Genomic DNA, 26,579 nt, shown 5'->3' on the forward strand with positions numbered 1-26,579 from the left:
CGTGAGGTCTCTGTCTGCTGGGAGCGTCCACGAAACTGGGGCAGCCTCACTTGGTTGCAAATTGGGCAAAATCTCTGACCCTTCAGGGGTCTAGATGTTTCTAGTCAGGAGCGACACTGTCTGTATCTTCCAGGCAACCCTTGGCTGGTTATAAAACAGACAGAAATCAACCACGGGCTTCGGATGCCTCAGTCTCTATCAAAGTGTGAAATGACAATATGCATTTAGGTGCCACGTATGGGAGAAATTCTTCATTTTAAAAACCAGTATCTCCACATTTGAAATGAAAAATCACTCTAATCAACCCAAAGGCACTTCGGGGAGTACTCAAAATATGGGAGTAATATTCACCTCATAATTTTGTTTTATTGTGATGTGTGAATTAATCCAATAGTCATTTGGGTATTAATAATCCGCGGATGGGAGAAGAGAGAAAATATATATATTCCGAGCGGAAGAGGTTGACGGAAGGGCAGGGGCAGGCCATTAACTCCAGTCAGAGCAGAGATTTTCCTTCCTTTCAATAACCCTGAATGCAGTTACTCTGCCATTTAATATCATTATTTTGGTTCTGAGAGGACCATTCATCTTATAAATCAATTAGTTTGAGTAATGGTTAATTTCCATAGTTAGTATTTGGTTTTGTTCAAGTGACTCAGAAGTCCATCGGCCCCGCTCGCTCCGATCTTCCCATCCCTTCACCCGGCTTCCTATCCATCATTTTCACAGGAGCTTCCCTGGGACCCGCCAAGCACATTATTTGGTTAGCGGACCTCATGAGCGGAGTTTGGCATGGAACGGGAATGTTCGATTTAAGACCTGGAATTTGTGCCCATTCTCAGAGCCTTTCTGCTGCTCAAATGTGTTAAGAAAGCAAACGTGAGCTGCTCAGTGAGAAGGGGGTAAACGCAGGGCAGGAGGACGCCCCTGCAGAGCTATAAGAAACGAGGAGAAGGAGGCACTCTAGAAGCATCACCGTACCCAGTGCCACGGACGCCAGAGCCCCTCCAAATAAACAAATAACCCAGGTAAAGCCAGGGAGTTTCCTATGCACACACAGCTCCCTAACAGGCCCCCTGACTCTCCAGCCACAAGACTATCCCTTTAAGTCTCTCCTTAGTAGAGACGGTGGAACGACCACCGGCACATGCTTACCCAGAGAGACCTCTGGTCTGGAAAAGGACGCAGCCGGACCATCTATGACATAGAACTCTGGCCCCAACCTCCACAGCAATCGGCCCGAAGGATCAGGACCTGGGCACGAATGACCAGCTTCCCCCATTCTCACTGCTCTCCCCACCCGCTAACTCAGAACCAAACAGAGAAAGTCAGATGGGCTCCCCTGACCACCCACATGGGTGCCCCACTTCCGCTCAGCCACCTCAGCTTCCATGCACCAACGGCCTCTGTCGGGGTGCCCCTGGAGCCACGAGAAAGTGTCTCGGTCCCTCCCGAAAGCACGTGGCAGTGGCCGAGTCCCGTGGCCGAGTCCCGCGCTCCGACAAGCTCCCCAGGAAGAGCCTTGCTTTTCTCATTCGGTTGGTCTTCATTTATTTCTACGCCAAGTAATAGGAGTCTGGGACTTGCTAGCGGTTCTGTAATAAAACCCTTCAATTACTGAATTGCAAAACTAATAAAAGTTAGGGGGTTGGGGGCCAGTTAGTTTGTATGTTTGCATTGCCATAAAAGCGCACAAAGTGAAGATAGTGAAAATTAATGTGGGACCAACAAAGCCTCCTCCCTGTGCCCAACATCCACAGCCTACGCCCTCCCCGGGGCTTGCCCCTAGAATCCTCAGGGGGCTAGATTATGGGCAGCTGTCCCAGCGCTTGACGGGGTCCGATGGAACGCAGGTATGGGCTTGTATTTCAATCCAAAAGGAAAATGTACATCTGAATTTTGAAACGTATTGGATCCAGTGTATTTTGGATACAGCCGTGGGGACCAAACCCACCGCTGATTTGTCTTGGGATTATTGGCTGGACACTGGGCTCAGGTAGGGCCACAGGGACAGACGTCACATTCATACCCGGGAAAAAGCCAGGATCCCATTCAGCTGGACTCCTTCTGTTTTGAATGGGGAACCTGAGCCCCACAGATTCCCAGGACAAGTCTTCGCACGTTCCAACGTCGCAATCCCTAAATTTGAAAATATGGCAACTGCTTAACAACGGTAGGTACCACAAGAGAACGAAGGTCACTTTTAGCGTCATGATGAGTAAACAACATTTTGTCATCATTATCACCAGGTTCGGATTATTTTCCTGGTTCATAATTTGAAAGTTATCAGATTTTCTACTTGTTTTGGCTTCTATTCGTTTCTTAAAATAAAAAAGCTAAGTTAAACAACCGAAGGAAAACCCGCGATATGCAAAACAGCTTACGCGTGGCTATAAAGATAAATGGTGAGACCTTTTAAATAATGTAGGATTGCTCCTCAGAGAATATTTTGCCAGGATATTTTCTAACAAAGTCACCATCAGGGAGGTCATGTTCCCTGGGAGATCATTTCCAATTCAAATTATTACAAATAAGGTCTCTTTTACCAGATTCTCCCAGTTATGCAGGCAGAGCCCTCACAGTTAAATCAGAGCCGTTTCCTTGCTTCTTTATTTGGAATAAGGAGGAAAATCACCAAATGTTGACTCTCAGAAGGCTCCAAATGAACATCTGATTAAGCCATTTACTTTTATGAGTAAACCAAGACCCGGACGTCCAGTTCTTCGCTGAAGGTCCTTCTGCTCAAAAGTAACTTATGTAGAAAATTGGACGGCCATTTCACTGCTTGGTAATGGTAATAAAAACTAAGTTATTTGAACCTGGCAGTGGGCACCATGTTTTATCTGTATTTATTCATTTAAATCTTGCTTCTAAGATACATAGCCCAATGGATAGCCTTTGTCAGACTGAAACACAGTTAACTGTGTAATAATCAAGGCAGTTTGATTTCCAGACACTTTCTAAAGGAAACCACAGTTTAAAATAATATTTCACAGCATTCTGTAAAGTAATCCACCTTTTTTTCTAACCAGACATTCAACAGGAGTTCTGTTTACCTTGTATTCTCTAATTAAACCACACCGAAGGTTATTTTCTTCTTATACTACTATCCCCATTTTTTGGTGGTTGAGTGAAAGTATTACCTGTTGATAAAAGGAAGCAAATAGAAACAATCTTGTAGGAAATCTCGGTTTTCCGGAAAAATTATCTTCCCTCAGTTTTGCGGCAAAAGCCTCTAATAGATTACGACATAAATCATTTATGATTCCCTCAGACAGTTTCCAAGCCATTTGGCGACCATGAATACAACGAAATAATGGAAGTTACAAAGTAAATTTTTTCTGTTTTTTCAAAGTCCCATGATGGCCATATCAATTTCCTGTCCTTTTCATTTCCAGGTGAGATGCTTATTTTGGGCAGACTGTGTTCTTTTTTGACCATGAGCTTTCATCACCCTTTTTTTTCTTTTCCTGTGATGTAATTACACAACGTCCTGTCACCTGCACTTTTGAAGGACAGCACACAGTCCCATTTGCATTCTGGCCACACAACAGAAGCGAGGTCTCCTCCATCTTTCCTGTTAGTATGCTATTTGTTAACTCTATTGGAAACACCTTCCTAGAATAAGCCACATGTGTGGGCAATCCCTTTCCCTCTTTTGCAGAAAGAGCCAGGGCCTGGGAAGGCAGCATTTGGCAAAATGGTATTGCCAGGTCATAGCTGAAAACAGACACTTTAAGAAAATGGTAGAGAAGTGGCCGCGGGAGATCATGGTCTCCCAGAAAATGCCGTTTCTCTGCAAAGATGAATCCCCTTACAAGAGAACTGAAGAGTCCCTCCAGAGCTGAAAAGTATCCACTGACTTCGATGATCCTATACAAACCCCAAACTGTGGTGATTGAGCAAAAATGATATTTGGATGAGAGAAGGCATTGCTGAGTCAAGGAATTCCAGAATCAGCAGTGTGACTAGGATTCTCATCACCTCCGCAGCCACTGTCGTTAGTTCAAGGTCAAGGACCTCAGTCTCCTTGGTTGTTAAATACAGGAATCAGACCAGAGAGCCAAGGTCCCTTTTGGTTCAGAGTCAGGCATTGTGTATAATGGTCTTATCATGACTCTAACACAATTAATACAGCTTTTCATTATAGGTTTAGGTGCAATTGCTAGTAAAGGCTTTATACATTTAGTGCACGGAGAATTAATAAGCAAAGAGAAAGATTCCATTTTCGGTGATTTTCTGCTAATGAAAGGCTTCCTCCTCTCTATAAAACGGGTTGTTACGCCATCTTCTGGTCGCTCTGGGACCTGCAATAACTTTCAGGTTTCAAGGGCACATTTCTTTTTCTTCTGTTGTCCCAAAAAGCTTTCTAAATGTTTTCTGAGCTTCACATAAGGTACACATAAATGCCAAGACAGTTGTCATAGTCTAAAAATAATTAAAATAATGGGCTTTTTACTCATGCATTTCCAAGTGTTTCTCCAAAGAGGGTCTGATACATGACATTTTAAAAATAAGATGTCTAGATTGAATTTGTTGACATAAATACGGGAGTTCTGTGCACCCCCATAGTATTTAAAATGGAGCCCCTTCTCACCTCCAGACTCCCTCCAGAAAGCTAAAGGCTACAAAATAGCAGCTTTCGTGGCTTCAGCCCCCTAACAGTTCCTTCCCTGATGCACAGTAAGAGAACTTCCCCCCAAAATATTGCCCCTGAGGTGTGAGGTATATGCTGGCATCACTGTTCAGGAGACAGAGGGCAGTGAGCAGCAGGATGGCACAGACCATTGAACTCCAAGTTATGATAAATAAACATCTGTTAATGAACAAAGAACAAAGACACTGTCTTCTTGGCAGTGGGGGAATGAACTTTTGGTGGAATTATCAAAGGAATAAATAAAGGAATCCCCCATTATTCACTACATAAAGGTCCCTGAAATCATGTCGCAACATGAGATGCATTTGAAGATGTCCTAACGACATTCCTCAAGACCGTGGCGCATCCGTCCCTCTCATAGTAAACAAAAAGGTAATATCGTTCCAGTGACTCCTTACGGTTCTAATATTGAAAACAATCGAACTGTTTTCCTTCCTAGCCCTTCACATAAGGCTGGCCTGCAGAACTTCCTCCAGAAGAGTCTCGGGTCTGGGGATTCCAGACGCTGCCCAAATGTCCCCTGAGGCCACGTCAGGTGCACACACTGAGGGTGATAAGCAGGAGGCAGCTTCCGTGCTGAGCTCTCTTTGAAGGAGGACATGATAGGTGCCAGTTTCTACAAAGGATACACAGTCCCGTCGTTATCCCTGGAAGCGACCAGGCAGCTACAGACCGGGATTGGTGACGAACGTCATTCACATCCATGGCTGAATCTGACAAGCCATTTGGGGGCCTCTACTGGAGGCTCGCCCCCCTCTGGCTTGAGCCCCCCTCCAATCTATGACAGCCTGTGATTTAATCACAGGGCAGGGGAGGTAGCGTAGACTCAGGAAATGCAGCCTGATTTGTTCGACGCCTGGAAAACATCTCCAGCGTAGGTAAAGTTATGCAATTCAGATCGCCGCACCATGATTTACCACAATTTGCTTTATCTCTTCCTGCATTCCCATCCGCCTCACCCTCTACCGGGGGCCAGGAGGCAGCCTGCAGGAGGACTGGGCACTAATGGACAGGGCAGGAGGAGAGAGACATTCATTAAGGGGCCCCTTATGCTCAAGGCCGTGTCTTCCCAAGCCTGCCTCCTACGCTTCCTGAATTAATAAAAGACACTTCCAAGCCAGCACAGTCCAGTGATATCTGCCCCTCCATGTCTCAGTCTGTGATTGAATCCACAAGTCCGAATGTGTGCCTTCTTTGATTGTTTTTGGGGGGCTTTCATAAGTCTTATGGGAAAATCTTTAATTGGCTTAGATATAGACAGGGGAGGGGCAGAGATGCAAATATTTAAAGCCAATGAGCTCTGATACTTTCAAAGGAAAATCGTCCTGGCCCCAGACCTCATCTTGCTTAACATATTAGGGCTGGGCAATCAAATGAATGAAAATGTCAGGAAGGGACATAATCAAATCCAGCGAGCGACTGCACACGCCATGCCTTATTAAATAAGGCCACAGCCCAGAGGACCCTGGAAACCCATTGCCCTAACTCAGTTAGTTCCCTTTGCTTCCAGAGAGCCCCAAGCAAGGAGAGAATTGGAAATAGCAGATTTGAATATGGCCGACTTGAAAACACCAGGTCCATAAGACGGTATATTGAAATTAAAGTTTTCCTTTCTTTTTTTTTTTATAAATTCTCCCTTTTATCCAGCTTTATTGAGATATAACTGAGGTGTGGCATTATGGAATTTTAAGGTACAACCCAGCAATTTGATAAACTTGTATATTGCAAGATGATTGCTACCTTAGCACTCGCTATCACGTCACATGATTACCACTTCTTTTTGTGGTGAGAACGTTTAAGATTTTCTCTCTCAGCAACTTTCAAGAATATCAGGCAATATTGCTAACCATAATCACCGTGATGTACATTCGGTCCCCCAAGGTATTTGTCTTACAACTGCCAGTCTACACCCTTTGGCCACCTTGTCCCCATCTCCCCCACCCACGAGCCTCCTCTCATTACCTCTGCAAAGAAAGCACTATCAATGATCTGAATAATCTTTGTCAGTTGGCATGCTTTAAGCATTCCGGGATCCAGTCTAATGCTGACATGCTGAGAATCTTTCTCTAAACTTTGTAGTATATAAAATCAATTTAAATTTCCCCACCACAGAGAGTATCAGCTCTGATTTCTTAGTTCCAGCATTCTCATAGAAACACAGTAGCTAGTGGTTTGCTTTCTCCTTATTCTTCTTTTGTAGGAAACAACACTCCCACTCAAAGTTGTCATGATTTTTATTTCTTTTTTAATTAATAAATCATATATTTACTCATGTACAAGCCTAAGCAAACAGGCAAGTAAGTGTGTATCCACTGTACAATTCTCTTTCAACATTACGAAAATTGGCTTATTCCTGGATGTCTCAAAAGCTTCCTAAATAGATAGAATTTAGATAATTACAAAAGGTTTTTGTAATGGAGTCCCTTTTGTAAATCAATATAAAATGACCTGAAATGGGGCACAAACCGGAAAGCCATTTGTCTTAATGGGGTCTTAAGAAAAAATGGGTAAAAAAGGATATGGCTTTACTATCTTCTCAATAAATCAAAGCAAGGAATAGTTTGTATGATCGGAAATGTAACTTTGAGAAAAATTGAATTACATTTTTAAAAACAGAATAATCCTGGATATTGTTTTGAGAGTCACAAATTTTGTGATGTATCGCTTTAGTATTAACACTTCTTTAATCCTTTGAACCCAAAAAACAAATAGTAAATTACACATCTGAATGCAAACTAATATGTGAAATAGACTATTTCAGTATTTTGAGAAGCATTTGAAACATAAGTTTAAAACTCACCTATTAATGAAATTACCCCAGTGTGCAAATCCAAATATCCAATGATAGTTGATTATTGAAAACGCCACAGTTTTAGAGAAGTAAAACGCACACAAGACGGCCCAAGTTTCTAACACGCAGCTTAGAAACATGGAGTATGAAATTTACTTTGCCGCCAGAATTTCTTCCTTCCTAAACCTCAAAATAATTCTGAAGTCTTTAGTTCAAGATAATACTTTAGGTTACACTTAAAGTCGTTGGTTTGTTTGTATCCTGCCTGTGACTCGTACTAGCTACATAATTAGTAGCTAATAGGAAAGAATAGAAAACACCTTCACTTTTGTAAGGGTTCTGTTTGTTTTCCTTTGAGAAGGAAAATGTACTCGCTACCCTGTTGGATAAATTAAAAAGCGTGTAAGACACAGGAAAATTTACTTAATAATATTTCCTGTATTAATAGGGATCTCTAACGTCCTTGAAATATTATTTGGCTCTTTCTTTTCTTTTTCAAGTTTGAAATGTCTCTTTCCTTTTTTTTTTTCTGTTTCTTTTTTTAGGTTTCCTGTTGGCCTGTCACACTGTGTCCTCCCGTGTCTTGGAAACCATATGGGGAAGTAATAAAGTGCATCTCTCCATCCACAGATAAGCAGTGTTTATCAAACAACCCAGAGAAATGGTGAGAGCTCGTTACAACTGGTTCCATGTGGTTATTCGGTCATTCAGAGCAAAGGACAAGACCAAGACACAGGAAACACCCGTGAAAACGAACAATGGATCATAGGCAGTGTAACGGCTTAATTTTTAACAAAACACGAAAGTCTGACCTGATCTTAGACAAAATAGAAAGTAGCAACAACACCCCTGTCAATTGCCGTCCGACTGGGAGGCGGAAGCAGGACTTTACATCTCAAAAATGTGCCTTTCCTTAGCAGAATCCTGCCCACTACAGCGCTTCTCGCAGCAAGAAGGATCAAAAGCCTTCAGAAGTAGAAACTGATACTGTCTTCCAAGGAGGAGAAAAAATCCAAGGATTTCCTCCCCGGGAACTTCGAAGAGGTGGAAACACATGCTTGAGGATTTAGCTCCATCTACAGGAAGCAGGAGATACGACAAATTCGATGTAAACAAAGTACACACCCTAACATGAAGAGAAGATTTTTTCTGCTTCTTGCAAATGATGCTCTGGGCTGAGAAAGTTCCAGACAAGAAGGGAAAGTGAGAGGTAGACAATATAGATGTGGTTCATTCATTACTGAAGCTTTGGATCAACTTTAGAATTTTCTTCGTAAACTAAAAAAAAAAATTTCAATGTCGGGCGCCTGGGTGGCTCAGCCGGTGAAGTGTCTGCCTTCAGCTCAAGTCGTGATCCCTGGGTCCTGGGATTGAGCCCCATGTCAGGCTCCCGGCTCAGCAGGAAGCCTGCTTCTCCCTCTGCCCCCCCTCCTTTGTTCCCTCTCTCGCTGTGTCCCTGTCAAGTAAATAAATAAATAAATAAATAAGTAAATAAAAGTAAGTAAATAAAAAAATAAGTATCGATGTAGATTCATCCTTGGTTTAAAAAAAAAAAATAAAAATGTTTCACGCTGGGGAAGAATGTCCATAGCCGGGACCCGATGTTGGGGGTGGAGGACACGACAGGGGGTATATGGGAAATCTCTGTACTTGCCTCTCAATTTTGTTGCAAACTTAAAACTGCTCAAAAAAAAAAAAAATTGCCTTTTTTTAAAAACTCTCATATAGAGTCCACCCAGAGCCAGAAGTATCTATATTCACCCCAGGCTCAGGAAAATATGGTTATTTCATTTTTTTAATTTTTTAAAGATTTTATTCATTTATTCAAGAAAGAGAGCGAGCACAAGCAGGGGGAGCAGCAGAGGGAGAGGGAGAAGCAGACGCCCTGCTGAGTAGGGAGCCCAACACAGGGCTCCATCCCAGGACCCCACCTGAAGGCAGATGCTTAATCGACTGAGCCACCCAGGTGCCCTGAAAATATTGTTACTTTAGATGTCCTCCCTCCTCTTTTTTCTGGGTCCTGCCCATCCCCTCCTGTGAGTAGAAGCAAGGGCTTCAGTTCTGCCTTCACTAAATCTGCTCCTTCTCAGACCATGTGCACTCCAAGTTCCCCAGGGCTACCTCCCCGCCCAAGACACACTTCTGTACTTCACAGGCAGGCTCAGGCTACCATGTCACCAGGTCTCCCACTCCTGGGACAGGAGGGATGGTCTGGAGGGGCTCAGCATTGCTCTCCCTGGAGAATCTGTTCTCCAGGTCAATAACTAAGGTCCAGGGGCCAGGACCAAATCATTGGGCTAAACTTTCCCTTTTATAACAAGATTTTCTTTCTTTCTTTCTTTCTTTCTTTCTTTCTTTCTTTCTTTCTCTCTTTCTTTCTTTCTAGATTTTACTTTTAAGTGATCTCTACACCCAACATGGGGCTCAAACTCACAGCCCCAAGATCGAGGGTCACATGCTCCACTGACTGAGCCAGCGAGGTGCCCCAAGATCTTCCTTCTTTCAAGGGCTGCCATTTGCCCGGTCTCATCTGCTCTCTTCAGATACAGGAACCTGAGCTCTGCAGACTTGCATGGTATGAACTTCAAAGACAGTATCTCTAGATAGGGAGGGGGTGGATCCATGTTTTGCAGGGTCTGGTGCTGACATGGTACGGGGGATATAAAAATATGTGCGAGCATTGAATATTTGTTTGAAATGAAAATAAACATCTCCATAAAGTACAACTTTTTTAAAAAGCTGATAAATGCCACAAACATCATATCTAGAAAAAAAGGGTTTTTTTAATTAATTAGCTGCCCACCGTACCTGTATAATGCTTCTACCTGCATTTTTTATCATATTCTCTTTGACCACCTCTTCATATGGAAATGCTCTTGTAGGATAACTTTTATATTTTGAAAAACCTAAAAATCATAATTCAGGTTGTTGTTTGTTTGTTTTCTATAGGTAGGCTGCCTAAAATCTGAATGTTTGTTATTAACGGTTTTGAGAAGCTCATGTCACCTTCACAATTCATAGCTGATAACTTTGTGTGAATTTTTAGGATTCTAGTCAATTTTAAGAAAATCTTGATCAAGGTTATTGCTCATCTGAGCTACAGGATTTCAGAGCATTTCAAGAACCCTTGTGCAGTGACTAATCTTAAACACTCTGCCTCAACAACCCTTACTTTCCAACACATGTAACATTTGAGAACTCCGGGAAAAAAAAAAAGAAAGAAAAAAGATACAAAATGACGGCATCCATCAGAGGAAAACGATGTCCTCCCCAAGATTATATTGTGTAATCAGATTGCTCTTGGATTCACACGGTGTCATGGGGACACTTGTGACATTTTCTGCGTGTGGCCCTTGGTGTTATGGACAGAATGTGTCTCCTCAAAATTCACATGTTGAAGTCTGAATCCCAGTGATGGCCTTGGGAGCTGTTGGCCGTATGAGGGGGATCAGTTTTCCTTATACGAAGAGACATGAGAGGGTCAGCCACACACTGGAGGACACAAGGAGAAGGCAGCTCTCTGACACCCAGGGAGAGGACACATTGATCTCACACTCCCAGGGGGATTCCATGATCATTTACGTTTCAGGTAATTCTGTCTGTTTGTGTGGGTTTCAATCCCCTTCTTCCCAGTAACATCAAACCCTCCGTGAGGATCTGCCCAGCCCACATAACGATGCTTCCTGAGCTGGATTCCCAACGTGAAGAGGGGAAGCCCGGTGAATGTCCTCTCTCAAAGCACTGGCAAAGATCCCGGTCCTGCCTTCTGTCCTGCTGCAGGCTAATAGACAAGGATGGTAACTACACTCAAAGACTCTCAAAGATGTTCTGTCCACCAGAAACTGCAGATAACACATTCCACTTCCCCAAAGTCATATCTTATTCATTCTTAAATAACCCCTTGAAGAACTAATCATCGGAGATGTTCTCAGCCAAGCCAGGGCCTTGCCACGGAATTCCCTCTAAAGAGCATCGAGCAGAGATCACACAGACACATTCTTCTACCAGCTGAACGACCTCCAAGTTTCTGAGAGCGCATGCCTAATTTTTCATCGTTAAGTAGTCTAACTCCAAAATTGGGCTTAAAATGCTCTCGTTGGACAGGGATCCTGCCTTGTTTATGTATCCAGTCTCCATTTCCAAATGAAGGAACTGTATTCAGGATAATCCATTGAAAGAACAAAGGTGACGACGTACCAGCCTCGACTCCACATGAGTTTACATGGAAGAGACAGCACGTCTGTGAGGTTCTGCTCACACATCCTCTCCTCCAGGAGCCAGGTGAGGATCCGCCCGGAGAGGAATACTAGTCTCTACCCCAGGGATCCCCAGCTTCTCAAGTTCGATAAATGAGACAAGACTTTCAGCCCCAGGCCTTCAAGATTGAGTTTCCCCAGTTCTCCATTACTTATGCGTGATGGTAAAGTAGTAAAACTCTCTGTTCTACTCTGTTCGATAATGCATGGCGGCTGCCATGCGATTTAGAAAATGTTTCATGACGTCCCTAACCAAATAAACTGCAGGAATTCTGGTTAAATGTAGTGGATTAAATACATGCTCACGTATGTCTGCTCCTTCCAGAAGTCCTACTAAAAGGACAGGGAAGTATTAAGCTCCCAGAAATAGTGAATGAAGAAAACACAGCGTTAACAAACCTTAGAAAGAAAGCAGGCGGGTGGTGGAAATGGATTCAAAGAAGAAAAGAGAACCTGAATCCTGAGCAGATTTCTCATGAAGGACCTGGGAAAGTTCAGGAATCAGAGCACAAGGTACTGCATATAGGTGGAGGGGGTGGGGGCTCAAAACCGGGATGACTGGTAGCATGAGCCCCAGGCAAGAGGTGTCCAGGATCCCTTCTGTCTCTGAGCCTAGTGGCTCTGCCCATCCCCCCAGAGAGACTCAGCACCACACAGCAGGCCCAGTGCATGATGGCAGGCAGGACTTACCATAAAACTAAGGAATTAAATTGAAGTTTATGAACTCAACTGTGCAATCTTTCTCTTCTCCTCTGCCCAACTCCTCAAAATTGAAAGTTGATCATATGGCCTTCAGGCAAAAGATAGGACAAAATTGGTCTCAGAGGAAAACATTAACGGCCGACAATTTTTTGTATCCTAGGCTCTAGCAAGAAAATGAATAAGTCCACATCCAATCACCTGCCTACCCCACTGTGAACACAGAGCTTTAAATTAGCTTTTCACGGATCCATTTTTTAACAGCAACAGACAGTTAAACATTACAAGATACTTTAATAAAACTTCCTAGGGGAAAGCAAGAAGTAAAAAAAATTTTTGAAGAAAAAACAATTCCGCAAAGTAGAAGAAAACATTCAAAAAGTACAATTAACATCATCAAGAGACTAAAAGAACACATTGAATCTTGATATTCAACAAGAATCTTGATATTGAATGCAAATAAATTAGGAATTTAAAACATCATGATTAATACAGAATAGTTTGTATGATATAATCAAAGCAGTGTTTCATAAATTGACATATACACTCAACCAAATGGAATTGCCACTTTGGTGATTAAAGAATGACTGAATACTTACAATGTCCTATGATTCATCTTAATAGGAGGGAAAATTAAGAATACCAGAAGGTCAGTCATGGAGGTCCAATACTCAGCTAATAGTAGTACCAGAAAGAGCAAAGACACACATGCGCGCACACACACAGATACACACCCAGGAGAGGAAACACTATTAAAGAAATATCAAGATCTCAGAGAATTATATTGCAAGATGTTCTATCTTCAAAGGGACCAGCCAGCATCCAATGTATTGACTAAGATATTAAGAAAAAACCCGCACCAAGACAAATCAATACAAGTTTTAAAAACACCAAGATTACGAAGAAGACTCTAAAAGTTTCCAGAAAGAGAAAAACAGAGATGGGCAACTACAAAGAAGTAGGAATCAGGACGGCATCAGACATGTCAACAGCAACCTACAGTGTAGAAGACAATGACGTGAAAAACAGAGATGGGCAACTACAAAGAAGCAGGAATCAGGACGGCATCAGACATGTCAACAACAACCTACAGTGTAGAAGACAATGACGTGATATCCTGAAAAAAATCACTTTCCCCTTCATGCTATGTTGGGGGAGATTAAAGACAAGTGAGACTGGGTAAGTTCTCCAATAATGTGCCTCCCTTATACATCCCTGCTCAGGTTGAGGATAGTGTCTATAAGATAACAAGGTAAGTGAAGAAGGAGGAAATTCTGAAACCCCTAAGATAGCCCGTCAAGGAGAAAGGGACTAAAGATAACAGATGGGTATGAATCGGAGACACAGGGCGAGAGCGTCAAGAGGAGTGGACGAGACACCAGCTACAGACAGGGAGTCCCAGGGAACAGTGTGTGCAGAGCCGTGGGAGGGTGGCTATAACAGGAAGATTTTGATGAGGAGAAGAGAAATCAATGCATTTGGCCGTGGGAAGATAGTTCCCAGTAAGAGGGGGTTTTGCCATGTAATTGGAGCATTTAAAGAAGTTATTTAAGGGTATATAGAAAATTAATCAAATGGTCAACCACGTCAAAATGAAAGAACAATCGAAAATTCCAAAACAAGTAAAAATCATAACAAGGAAGTAGAGGCATTTTTTTTTTTAGCAAAGCAGTGAATGGTAGTTACAAAGTCCTAATATTATAGACACTGACCAGTTAGTAGTGCACAATGCTGATATAGCACATGGACTCCACAGAGGAGAGGAAGGAGGGGCTTTGAAAAATAACATGAAAGCCATCTTTTTTTTAATATACGGAGGTAGCTAACAAGAGTAAACACTTGAAAAATTACAAGCTGTCACCTCTTGGTGAATGTGCCCAGGATGGTGAGATGTAGCTCGGAGATCAGTACCGTTTGTCATGAGTCTTGTAATAAGATCTGATCTTTAAAAAAAAACATGAGCTTCACCTTGATAAGGACTTACTATACATTTCACCATTTGAATTCAAAACGCGTAGATGTAGTAAAGTCTAGTTCATAACATTTTTGGCATCTAAAATACTTTCCTTACAGCACATAAACTTTTCAGTACAAAGATCACCAAATCCATGTTTGCCATTTAACCTTCTTTGAAAAAAGGCAATATGAATACCAAGTACAGAGAATGCTCTCCAAAGGATTTCTACATGGAAGAATATAGTCGGAGACTTTGGTCCTCTTAGCAAGTCCGTAAAGAGCTGGTTCCATGTTTCTATGGACCTCTTGAAATCTGATATGGAAAAACATCCAGGAAATATGGGGATATGCTAATCAAGCTATCTGATGATAGAAAAATCATACTTAGAGGTTTCAATTAATCAATAATTAAACATAAGTGACTATCTTTGAGAAAGTCAAAGTAGTGTTAATCTTCTTACTCAAGAATCTTGTGAATCCTTGGAAGACTGAGTATGTGTGAAGTCAGTTTAAGGGGTTAATATAATTATTGTTAGAAAAGAGGTCTGTGGTTAGAATTACTAGCAGTTTTTAGACATTAAGGAGAAGTCAGTTGAAGTAGTTGTGTCTTAAAGCCATTTTGTTTTCCAATATGAGGGCTTTGGTCTGTGCTTTTTGTTGTTGTCATACAGGTTTATGACCATAATCAACAATATACAAAATCTTATACCAGCCTTTAACATTTTTGGCAAATAGGTCCTTTTCTCTAAAAACAATCTACCCCACCATGGCCGCCATCTCCAAAAACACAGGTGGGATGACCAACAGCCCAATGACACAAACACAGGGCCACGTGTCCCCTGGGCCATGGACTGCAGATCCTGGGAGACAAGCTCAAGGCTGGCAAATGGGGAACCTGTCAATCAGGAGAAAATGCTCTTACTCTCCCCAGTTTCCCCTGAAGCGTATTTAACATGACTTTCTGGTGTTCTGTGCTCTCTCCTAAAAACACATTCAAGGTGCTCAGACCTTGAGCGCCAGAAGGCCAGAACCTTCCCCATGGACAGTCCCAACCATTTATACATAATTGTGACTTTCCCTGTATCTGACATTCCCCCCCCAAAGTGCTTGCATGGCTAATCTAGGGCCATAAAGCAAGAGGCCTTAATGCCCAAAAATGAAATATTGGCTTCAGAAGACAGGAGGAGCATTGAAGGAGAGACGAAAAGACGTAGAGGGCATTGGCAGTTCATCGGTGTAATCCTAACTGTGTGTGTTCCTAGCAGTGAGCAGCCCTAAGTTTGTCAACAAAGAGACTCAAACACTAGGAAGTAAGTCAGAGGCTCACACTCAGTGTGACATGATGCACTCACCAGAGCAGGAAAACTAGGTGTGTACACTTAATCTTTGACATTCTAAATAAACTTGTGAAAGAAATATATCATATTTTAGGAATCTGCTTGACGCATCATTTTAATCTATTTATCACACCCAGCTGATTGCACCTTCGCAAGGCAACCCTTCGAATATCTGAGAACTCGTGGCATGTTTCAACACATGAGTTTTCTGTTTAACCGGATAAACATCACAAGGTCTTCTAACCATAAGTCACGTAAAATATGGTTGAGTATCTCCACTGGCCTGAAAATGTTCCTGCAGGCATTTACTGCTTGGCCATGATCCCGTGTAAAGTTGTGCTGTTTTCAAGGGAAATGAGACGTTTTGGAGAAAACTTACCCAAGAAACAAGTGCCTGGTTTCCAGTTTCTGCTTTGACATGTGACAGGCATAGAAGCTACCACTCCCATTTTACACCAAGGAGAAGGCTAGACAAACTGAGCACAAGTGACTTCGAGAGTCACTTGGTCTTGGACCCATCAGATAACCAAGGCTGCAGGGCCACCTGCCATCTTGCAATCTGGACACTGGAGAATCCAGAGAACCACAGCCTCTGTTTACCCAGACCAGGAGTTTCTGGAGCCACAAACACGGGGTACCACTTAAATTGCAAGGTTCATGAATTTCTGAGATGGGTGTCGAACAGTAAGAGGTCACAGTCCTGGGGGTGGGAGCTCACCATTTCCTGACCACACTTCAAGGTAACCCAGAAGATTCTCAAAGTAAAGACTCCAGAAAGATAGCCTTGTGGCTCTGGCAGGGAGGGAGGAAGAGTAATCCAGGTGAACCCAGAACATTCTCTTTACCAAAGGCTCACCCTTCAGGAGAGAAGACTTAGCTAGCCTTATCTCAGCTGGGGGAAGGTCTTTCTTCCGCTCCAGCCCACCTAACATTTATGTCTCACCCAAGGGGGGTAACACAAAAACAGAGTCAAAAGGTGAGGGCCTCAAGGAAATGGATGGGGAGCTCTACAGTCAAGAAAGGGAGAAAGGTGTCAGGGGAAGAAAAGCTATTCCATGGGGGAGAAACACTCTTGCAAGTCACAGCCCAAAGAGAAAGCACAAGGGATCTTCAGGGCAGTGAAACTCTTCTGGACAAGACGATAATGGTGAATACACATGATTATGCTTTTGTCCAAACCCACAGAACTTTAGAGCACAAAGAATAAACTTGAACATATGCAAATTTAAAGTAACTCATGCACCCAAGATGTATGCAGAATTACATGTGCATGAAAACAGCTCATGGAACGAAGAGGAAAGAGAGACTGACCTACGTAATTTTGCAGTGGGCGTGAATCCAAAGAAAGTGCACATCAGTCCTGAAGTCTGGCCGGTAAAGGTACGCGTGCATGCTTTCCCACCAGGAAAACCACCACAGAGTTGAGTTGAGCAGTTAAGTAGACGGGTGGTAGATGGTTTGAGCCCGGTTCTCATTTTGGGAGTGAGAGGTTACAGAGAAGCAAGGGAGAAGTCTCGAATTGATGCCCGTGGCACTATGAGTAGCAGACAGAAATATAAACTCATATTCGACTTGATCTAGATGTATAGGTTTACACATAAAAATATTATAGATAGACGCACACACGGGATAGTACACGCTCTGGCAACCGGGAACCAAGAAGCAGTGATTCCCACCAATGGCAACGTGTACACCTAGCCCCCCATCCCAACTCCTGACACCATTCCCCAGCAAAATGAATGAGGCTCCTCAAAGAAATGGCCAATCCCAGGACTGGGTTGGTGGAGGAGAAGCACGAGTTGAGTCTGGGGCATCTTTCTATTGCCGAAGACCAGAGATATCAAGCAAACAACACTGGTGACTGAACAGCCCCGCAGGGAGGGGGTATGTCGAAAGTACATGAGGGACACCTACGAGATAGCCAGTGGCCACTGCTGGAACAATGTGGACAACAAAGTGAATTCCTCTCTGATCGTAATCCAAAATTAAAAAAAAAAAAACCGTGAGTCCCTGCTAACAGGAATAATCAAATAAACAAATAGTAGGCAAATCTCCCGTGCATGAGTGTTTCTCATCACTTGTGCTGATCCTCTGCCCTCAGAGCCAGAGCCTAACTCCCACTCTTTAGGTGCAGGCTAAGTTTGCTGAGTTCCTGCCCAAAGAGGTCGTATGCAAACGTGGACAAAGAGAGTAACTGTTGCAGAGGATCCTGGAAAACTCCGCATCAGCCCAGTGACCAAGGTTAACGTCATTAGTGAGAGGTCATCATCAACTGTTAATAGTACCGAACTCAGTATGTGATGTGAAGAACAAATGGTTAATGAAGTGAAGAACAAAAGGCATGCTGCCCCTGCGATTGGACTCCCCAGAACTTTAACCCCAGTGTCATCGCAAGAGAAAAACATCAGACAAATCCCATTGGAGGCAGATTCTACAAGATTCCTAACTCGTCCTCCTGGAAACTATCAATGTCATCGAAATCAGTTAGGGTTGAGGAAGCCATCATGGCACAAAGGAGCATAAAGAGACATGACAACTGAGACATGACAATTAGTTTTAAAAAAAACTAATGCTTGTTATTTTTTAAAAATATGTACAAGTTTATTTGGTTTTGTGTATTAGTCCTTTGACATGGAATATATGAAAATATTTTGCAACACGCACGCAACAAAATATATGCAACAAAATATTTGCCATAGTCATGTAACATTAAAAGTCACTGATTTATAATTTTTCAGTGAGAGTGACATTAATGTTTATTTGAACCACATCTCACGATTTTGTCAGGTTAGACAAGAACTCATGACCCAAATATATATTTCTCTTTTTTTTAAGATTTCATTTACTTATTTGAGAGAGAGAAAGAGCTTGAGCAGGGGAAGGAACAGAGGGAGAAGCAGACTCCCCACTGAGTGGAGAGCCTGACATGGGGCTCGATCCCAGGACCCCGGGAACATGACCTGAGCCAAAGGCAGATGCTTAACCAACTGAGCCACCCAGGTGCCCCAAGTATATATTTCTAAAATTAAACCTCAATAAATCAGACAAAAATAAGTTCAACCTCTAATGGATCTTATTCCAGTCTTTCCAGTATAGCTCTGATTCGTCTGTAAAATACTAAGTAGCTAAAGGGACGCCCCCTGTTCTCTGTTTTAAACTTTCCTTAAATGAAAGCCGGATTTGGGATGTCTCGGGATTTTGTGCCTCTCATCTCCGTCTTATAAATAAGGATAACAGTAGAATTGACATTTAACGAACAGTTTTATTCTAATAAATCTGTAAAAGAAATCTGCGAGGAAGCATTCAAATAACAAGTGCATGTGTAGTTTGACTATAAGAATATTGCTTTTAATACAATCATTTGAGTCCAGCACAAGGGAGAAAGGTCAGTGCACCAGGACCAAAAAAAAAAGTGCAGAGATAATAGCTAGGCGTTTACTTTTCTAAATGTCTTAGCATTTGGCTTTGAGTTATAACTTGGCACGGACATTACTATTGCAACTGAATGTGCCCTTGTCCAATGAGCCTCTTATTTGATGCTGAAGTGAAGAACAAATGGTTAGTAATATACTTAACGTTCCAAACCCTCACTGTAAATCTTCTTTGGTGAATATAAACTGTTCTGATTTCTTCCATCCAACAAATAAGCAAAATAAAAAAGAGATAACCTGAATAATTTTGACAGAGGGCTTTTCTTCTTAATTTATATTTTGACTTTATTTCTCTTTCTCTCTCTCTCTCTCTCTCTTTTTTTTAATCTGTGATAATAGATTTCAGTTAGGAATCCTTTCTGAGCCAAATCGTGGGAGGTTAGGTCAATGCTGAGAACACATAGCAGACAAACCATTTTAATTAAGCTGGCTAATTCATCATGTTTTGAGAAAAATACAACTACTGTTATTACCTGCCTGGATACATCATTCATTTCTAAAATTGGAATTACACATTCAAACAAAATTAAAATAATTGTTTTTCAGAGTGTGGTCCACAGATCCACATCACGTGGGACTTTCTGGAAATGCACAGTCTTATCCCCTATCTGAGATCTACTAAATCAGAATTTTCATTGAACGAGAATTCCAAGTGTTGCTCACACACCTGAAATCCCGTACAAATACTAATTTGGGGAAAATGTTTGCACCAGAATGTGCTGTGTGAAATTCCACTTTGGGTTTATTTTTGAATTTGTTGCAAATGTTTTTGTCATTCCTTTGTTGATGTCCTCCATCCAAGATGTGAATGCAAGGTAAGTGCTTACCAGCTAAAAGCACTAAAGTGTCCTAGATGAGAGCTCATTCTTGCCTTTCATCTTCCAACCAAATAGCTCCAGATGAGGCAGCGCCCCCTCCACACCATCTTAGTCCTAGAATCTGCTGTTTCCAGCCTTTCAAAAGTCAGCATCTACTAACTGAGCTAAAGGGAAGCGCTTTGGTCTCAAATCTAGTTCTGACACCCTGCAGGCTGATTCTTCTGGCTTTTACCAGTCAGAAGGGACAAAGCGATTCGTATGCTATGGCAACCAATAACTCCAAATCTGAAGGCTTAACATGGCAAGGTCTATCGCTCATTCACCTGTGACGGTGGGGTGTGGGTATGGGTGTCATTCTTTTTTCTTTTTTCTTTTTTTTCTTTAATGGATCATTTTTGGGTGCTGTATGTAGACATTCATAACCAAACTGGAGGTCAGGAGATTTTACGCAAATGTATTATCTTACACTTGGCGAAATTAACATTCCAAAATAGTTCTCCCTGAGCTAAACTCAGGTCCACAGGGCTGTGTTCCTTGCTGGAGATATTAATAAAGATGCATACCCTTGCCTGTCCCAGCTTCTAGAAGCTGCCTGCATTCCCGGGCTCATGGCCCCTCCCTCTGCCTTCAAAGACAGAGTCAGGACATCCTCAAATCTGACTCTGCCCTTCCCTTTCGTCTCCCTCTTCTACTCTCAGGGACCCTGGTAGTTACAGTGGGCTCACCTGGATAATCTAGGAGAATCTCCTTATTTTAAGATCAACCGATTAGTAATCTTATTTTCATCTGCAACCTTAACTCCAGTTGCCTAGTAGCATAACACACTAGCAGGTTCTGCGGATTTAGATGTGGATATCTCTGGGGGTGAGGGGAGCATTATTCTGCCCCCCATATCCCCATTAGGAAAAAGAAAGGATTGTCCTCACAAGTGAGAATCAAGTTACACCGTTATCAATATATCGCAAAACACAGGTTCTCAGTAATCTCGGGCCAATTTTTCTAACATGGTTTCCAGTATATATGAAATATATGCTTGTTTCCAACAGTCTTAGGAGATGGAAATCCATTAGCATGTAGACTTTCAGACCAATATTTCTCCAACCGAGCTAGTCATTAAAATATCTGAGGTACTTGTTAAAATTGTAGGTTCTGAGGCACTGCATCCCAGACCCTCGGGCGAGAACCTAGGAATCACTGTTTCACAAATGAACACCATGTTTATGAGTCAACGTGAGAGACCAGAGGACTCTGTGGAAGACACGGAAGCTTTCCGAAATAGGTTTCTGACCATTAGGGAAAGAAAGCTTGTGCACATGGAGCCGATTCTGCGTGGGAGGGTGACAGGAAAAACCCCCATTAGTCAGACACTCCTGTGTTTTTCGGGACTCCACGTACTTGTCTATGTTCTGACAAATGATTTCACCAAATAGGAAACTGGCTTTACCCACATGTATGGGCAGCCCCGGGGCAGGATGATTTTTACGACCAAAGGCAGCTTTAAGGTAAAGGTGATGACTCACGGAGTGCTTGCGTTAGCCCAACTTCTGAACAAGGAATGCTTGGTAACACCCCCGTCCGCTGAGAACGAAGTCAGAGAAGAGCCAGGATTACCCCCATTTTACGTATGAAATTACATAGGCATGTAGAGATCAAGTTGCTTTCTCAAAGTCACACATCTGCCGAGGTGTCGAGACAGGATTCCACCCGGAAACGTATTCCAGAGCCCATGACTGCAAACCCACTCACGTATCTATGGCCTCTGAGCAAATGTCATGTAGGGTTTCGGTGCTGCAAACCAAACCAGTCTGGGATCCGAAACCTGAGTTGCAAGTCTGTGGATCTCGGATGACCCAGATGGAGTGAAAACAATAGTCTTCTCAAGAAATGACTGCCAAGCATTCCGTTTAAAAATTCAGTCATCATAAGAGCAAACTGGGGAACCTCCAAGTAAAGCCCAATCATCAAGGTCAGACGCTGTTTTGCAGGAAGGTATTATGGAAACAGCAGGCGTTAAGCTCACACAAAGCAAACATGAGCTTGCAAATAGTACAATATGGATTATTAAAAACACAGTGATTTTGAAATAACGCCACATTTCTCATATGTAAAGTACCCAGCGAAATAAGATTTTATCTTGAACATCTATAAAAATACTGGAATGCAGAAATGGAGAACAGTTGGCCAGAGAGCAGGTTACAGTCTGGTCTTGATGGCCCCAGATACGCAGACACTATTAAGCGACTCTTAAAATTACTCGAACATTGCCAGGCTCTCTTACTCAGGTAGCGTCACAGTCTGGACACAAGTCCTGGGAAACTAAGGAGCCTGAACCATAGAGCATGTTAGGAAAGGACTGCGAGCACTGAATGACCCCTCCAGAGCCAGAGAGAGTGGGATCAAGATTGAGAAGCAATGGAAAATGTCGCACTGAGAGGAAGCGTCTTATGCAAACTTTGGTCAAGATGTGCCTCTCGGAGCTGGGCGTAAGCCACGTGTGTGGTTCCCCGGGCATTCGCTCATCTGTGACAGATCCCGAGATCAGGTGATCTTGACTCAATCTTTGTCCCATATTTCTACCCCAACCCCCAAATGACCAAAAACATTATAAAGTTCAGATATCAGTCATCTTTTAGTCTCCCTTGCATCCCTCCATCCCTCCTCCCTTCCATAGTTTTCTCTTTTTTAATTCTCTTGGCATTTTCGTCTGGGAAGTTCCACTTGCCCTACCCTCGAGTTGAGTGATTCTCTCCCCGGCCACGTCTCCTTCAGTGAGGAGCCCGTCAAACGGGTTCTCCTCCCAGCTGACCTCACCTGTCTCTGCTTGTGTGTTGTCACTTTTTCCTGACATGTTAATCACAGTTACTTTAAACAATCCCCAAATCTGTGTTGACTTGAAATGATGACATCGGATGCTTCTGTTGTCTTTCCAGACTGCACATTTTCTCATCTTTTTTTTTAAAGATCTTATTTATTTATTTGACAGATCACAAGTAGGCAGAGAGGCAGAGAGGCAGAGAGAGAGAGAAGGAAGCAGGATCTTCGCTGAGCAGAGAGCCTGATGCGGGGCTCGATCCCTGGACCGTGGGATCATGACCTAAGCCGAAGGCAGAGGCTTAACCCACTAAGCCACCCAGGTGCCCCACATTTTCTCATCTTTTAGCGTGCCTTGTGATTTTTTTTTTTAATTGAAAGCCAGACATGACCTACTGCGCAGTAGGAACTGGTGGTAAAGAGACATTTCATGGGAGATCTGGGCAGTGTTTAATGCTTATTGTAGCTGAATGTGTCAGAGGCTTCAGGGTTTTCTAGTACCATCTCCCATGACATCTTTGGGACTTCCCCAGGAGGGCCTCCCTAGAGTCTGAGTCCCACAGCCCTCCCCATTCCACACTACTGTTATTAGACATGGTGGCGAGCATGGGAGAGAGGAAGTACTCTGTTACCACGTGATTTTTACAGTGTCTTAGCCTGTGTCCCTGGGCTGCGACCTTAATGGGAATCTGCATCCATAACTGTCCTCTGACCTCTCTCTGTTGCATCAGAGCCCTAAGAAGACACTGTTATTGAGGAAGGGTAGGAGGTAGAGCCCTACACCATGAACATGTGTATCATTTCAGTAAAGAGCTAACAAGGGATCTTTATGTCTTTCTAAAGAACAAAACCTTAGCCAACAACTCTAACAAGGTTTCCAGAACAATCATTGTGAAGGTAAATGAATGGAACTCAAGTGTATGGGGGACTCGTAGCCACCAGATAAAAAGGTCTGAAAGATGTTCTTAAAAGTTCACCTTTTCTGAAATACAAAGCAAAATAATTTGTATTTTGACATTGAGCTCCACAAAGGGAGCTTATGCATGTAAATATGCATGTGTATTTTAGAAATCCTTATTAAGATTTTAATTTGCTGTCAAGGGCAACTTGTCATGTGAAGAGGAAACTATTTTATGATTCATTTGCCAAGTGTGACTGTACGGCTGAGATTAATTTAATCTGAGCTCTCCCGCATTCGTATTCAAAAGGTGTCTCACACGGAGAAGAGCCCTTGGTTCTGTTTTCCGCTTACAATGAAGGGAATGTTTTTTTTTTTTTTTTAAGATTTTATTTATTTATTTGACAGAGATCACAAGTAGACGGAGAGGCAGGCAGAGAGAGAGAGAGAGGGAAGCAGGCACCCCGCCGAGCAGAGAGCCCGATGTGGGACTCGATCCCAGGACCCTGAGATCATGACCTGAGCCGAAGGCAGCGGCTTAATCCACTGAGCCACCCAGGTGCCCCTGAAGGGAATGTTCTTACGCGCTCTCTGTGTTGGTGATGACCATGAGCTGCTGGATTAAAGGGTTTTGGGGTTCGGCACAAATACGGATGAGGAATGAAAGCAATTTCCAAGATGTCTCGCGGTCCCGCAGGCCCCGGCTTGGATGACACACGGCCGCGACAGGAGGAGGCTGTCGTGCTCACTCTGGGGAAGAAATGTCACCTCGAGCAGTAAGTGACATTCCCAGATTCCTGCGAGAGAGTCAAGCACCGCTTCAAACGACTTGCCCGCCTCAGCCCGCTGCTCTCTTGGCGTTGGGCCCCAAGCCAGTATCCGGTTGGTCAATCCGGACCTGGCTTATCTTCACTTCCTAGAAATTCCTCCTCGTGTCCGTAAACACCATCCCCACAGTTGGAATGAGCCAGGCGTGTTCAGAGCCAAACTGAGCCTCAGGGACCATGGGAACAGGGACGGGCTGCGGGTGTGGACGGGTCCCTTCGTTCTGAGGTCAGTGAGTGAGTTCTAAGCCATCCTACTGATCTCCTGAGGCCCCCGGACCAGACAGGTGCTGTTCAGTCTCCCGCCTCCACCCTGATCTCTGACCCCTGAGTGCACAAGGTCAGTGTGGCCGCTGATGGCGCTGACCTCTGACAGTGTGGCCGCTGATGGCACAGCCCAAGAGACAGCAGCAGACACGCACTGCCCAGCTCTCCCCTCCCGGCCCGGGCTGTCCTTCCTCCTGCCTCCTTCTCCTTCTGCCTCCTGCACCTCACCCCCACCAAGGCAAGCAACAGCCCTCAGCCTCTCCCTCTCCTCCACTGAGGTGATGGAAAGTTCCAGGGCACCTCTTGCCTCTTGTACCAATGGCTCCAGAAAATCTTCCTTCTGACGTTCCCACCATCCCCTTTCCCAGTCCTCCCACTGAGACTATGGAGTCCAAAGACCAGGCACGTGTGCTCACAGACACACTTTTTACCACCGTAATTAATTATTATTACTGGCAGCCTCTCACATGCCAGACAGTCCATGGGCTCCAGGAATGTCTTGTTCTGGATGGCTCCAGCCACGCTCGGGTGGTCTGGAAGCTCTCGCGTTGTGCCGTCGATTTGCAAATTTAGATGACGTTTTAGCATCATCGTTACACGTTCGTACATCCGGACTGCTCTCAGACTGAAAATCTCTTGAAGTTAACGACTGCGTCTTACTGTCTACAACAGGCACAGAATAAATACAATATGTATTTTGAGCCCCTACGGTAATCCAGAAAAGGAAAACTGAGAAGGCCTGTGGGATAATACCAGTAAATGCTGCATTTCCCGCAGTGACCTGGGCTTACGATGGTTCACAAGAGTAAGTGGGTGGGCGTCACAGGAGTAGGGCGGGCAGGGTGGGCCCGTCGTGGGCCTTATTCACGCGGCTAGAGAATGTTCTGGTATCCCGAAATTCACACGGCAAGCATTACAGTCAAAACCTCAGCTCAGGGTCCGAAGTGAAAGTCCACGTATAGTGACAGATATATGACTATTTAGCTAGAATACACAAATAACTCTTACAGTACAATAAAGATTGTTTTAAGATTTTGTTTATTTGAGAGAGAAAGAGCAAGCATGCGGGGAGCAGCAGGCAGAGGGAGAAGCAGACTCCCCAGTGAGTGGGGAGCCTGATGCGAGGCTCAATCCCCTGACCGTGGGACCATGACCTGAGCAGAAGGCAGACGCGTAACCGACTGAGCTCCCCAGGCGCCCCTTACAACAAATACACCAAAGACAAGGGAGCCACTAGGAAACGGGCAAAGGGCCTGAAGAGTACTTCACCACAGAACGGCCAAGAACTATATGAAAATGTGCTCAGCGTCCTCGGTAACCAGAAACATGCGAACTAGAACCATAATTAGGTATCACTTCATAACCAACAATACGTCTGCGGTAAAAAGACTACACCACTGGATGTTGCTGCGGATGTGAGCACAGCCGCCGGAGAGCTCGAACACGGCTGCTGGGAATTTAAAATCGGGGCCCAGCAGTTCCACACATAGGCGTCTACCCAAAAGAAATAAAGCAAACCTCCGGGAGAAAACCTGTCTACGGCAAGACTTGCAATAACCGCGCACTGAGAACAGCCCAGCGATCCGTCCGCTGGCAAACGGATGGACAGGTGCCAGCGAACGCGTAGCGCCACGAGCTATCATCGAAGAAGGAGCAGGGGACACGGAGTCACACCAACATGGATGAAACCCAGATAGACACCGAGAAAAGTAGGTCGGAAATAAAAGAGGGGACATGTGTGAGCCACTCTGTTCCAGGTCCGCAGCTCCCCTGGTCTGAGCCGTGGTAACAGAGAGTGGATAATGGGGTCCCAGAGCGGAGACAGAGAAACCCT

Source organism: Enhydra lutris, unplaced genomic scaffold (assembly GCF_002288905.1).
Source record: "Enhydra lutris kenyoni isolate GAN:26980312 unplaced genomic scaffold, ASM228890v2 scaffoldscaffold61, whole genome shotgun sequence".
Taxonomy (NCBI): Eukaryota; Metazoa; Chordata; class Mammalia; order Carnivora; family Mustelidae; genus Enhydra; species Enhydra lutris.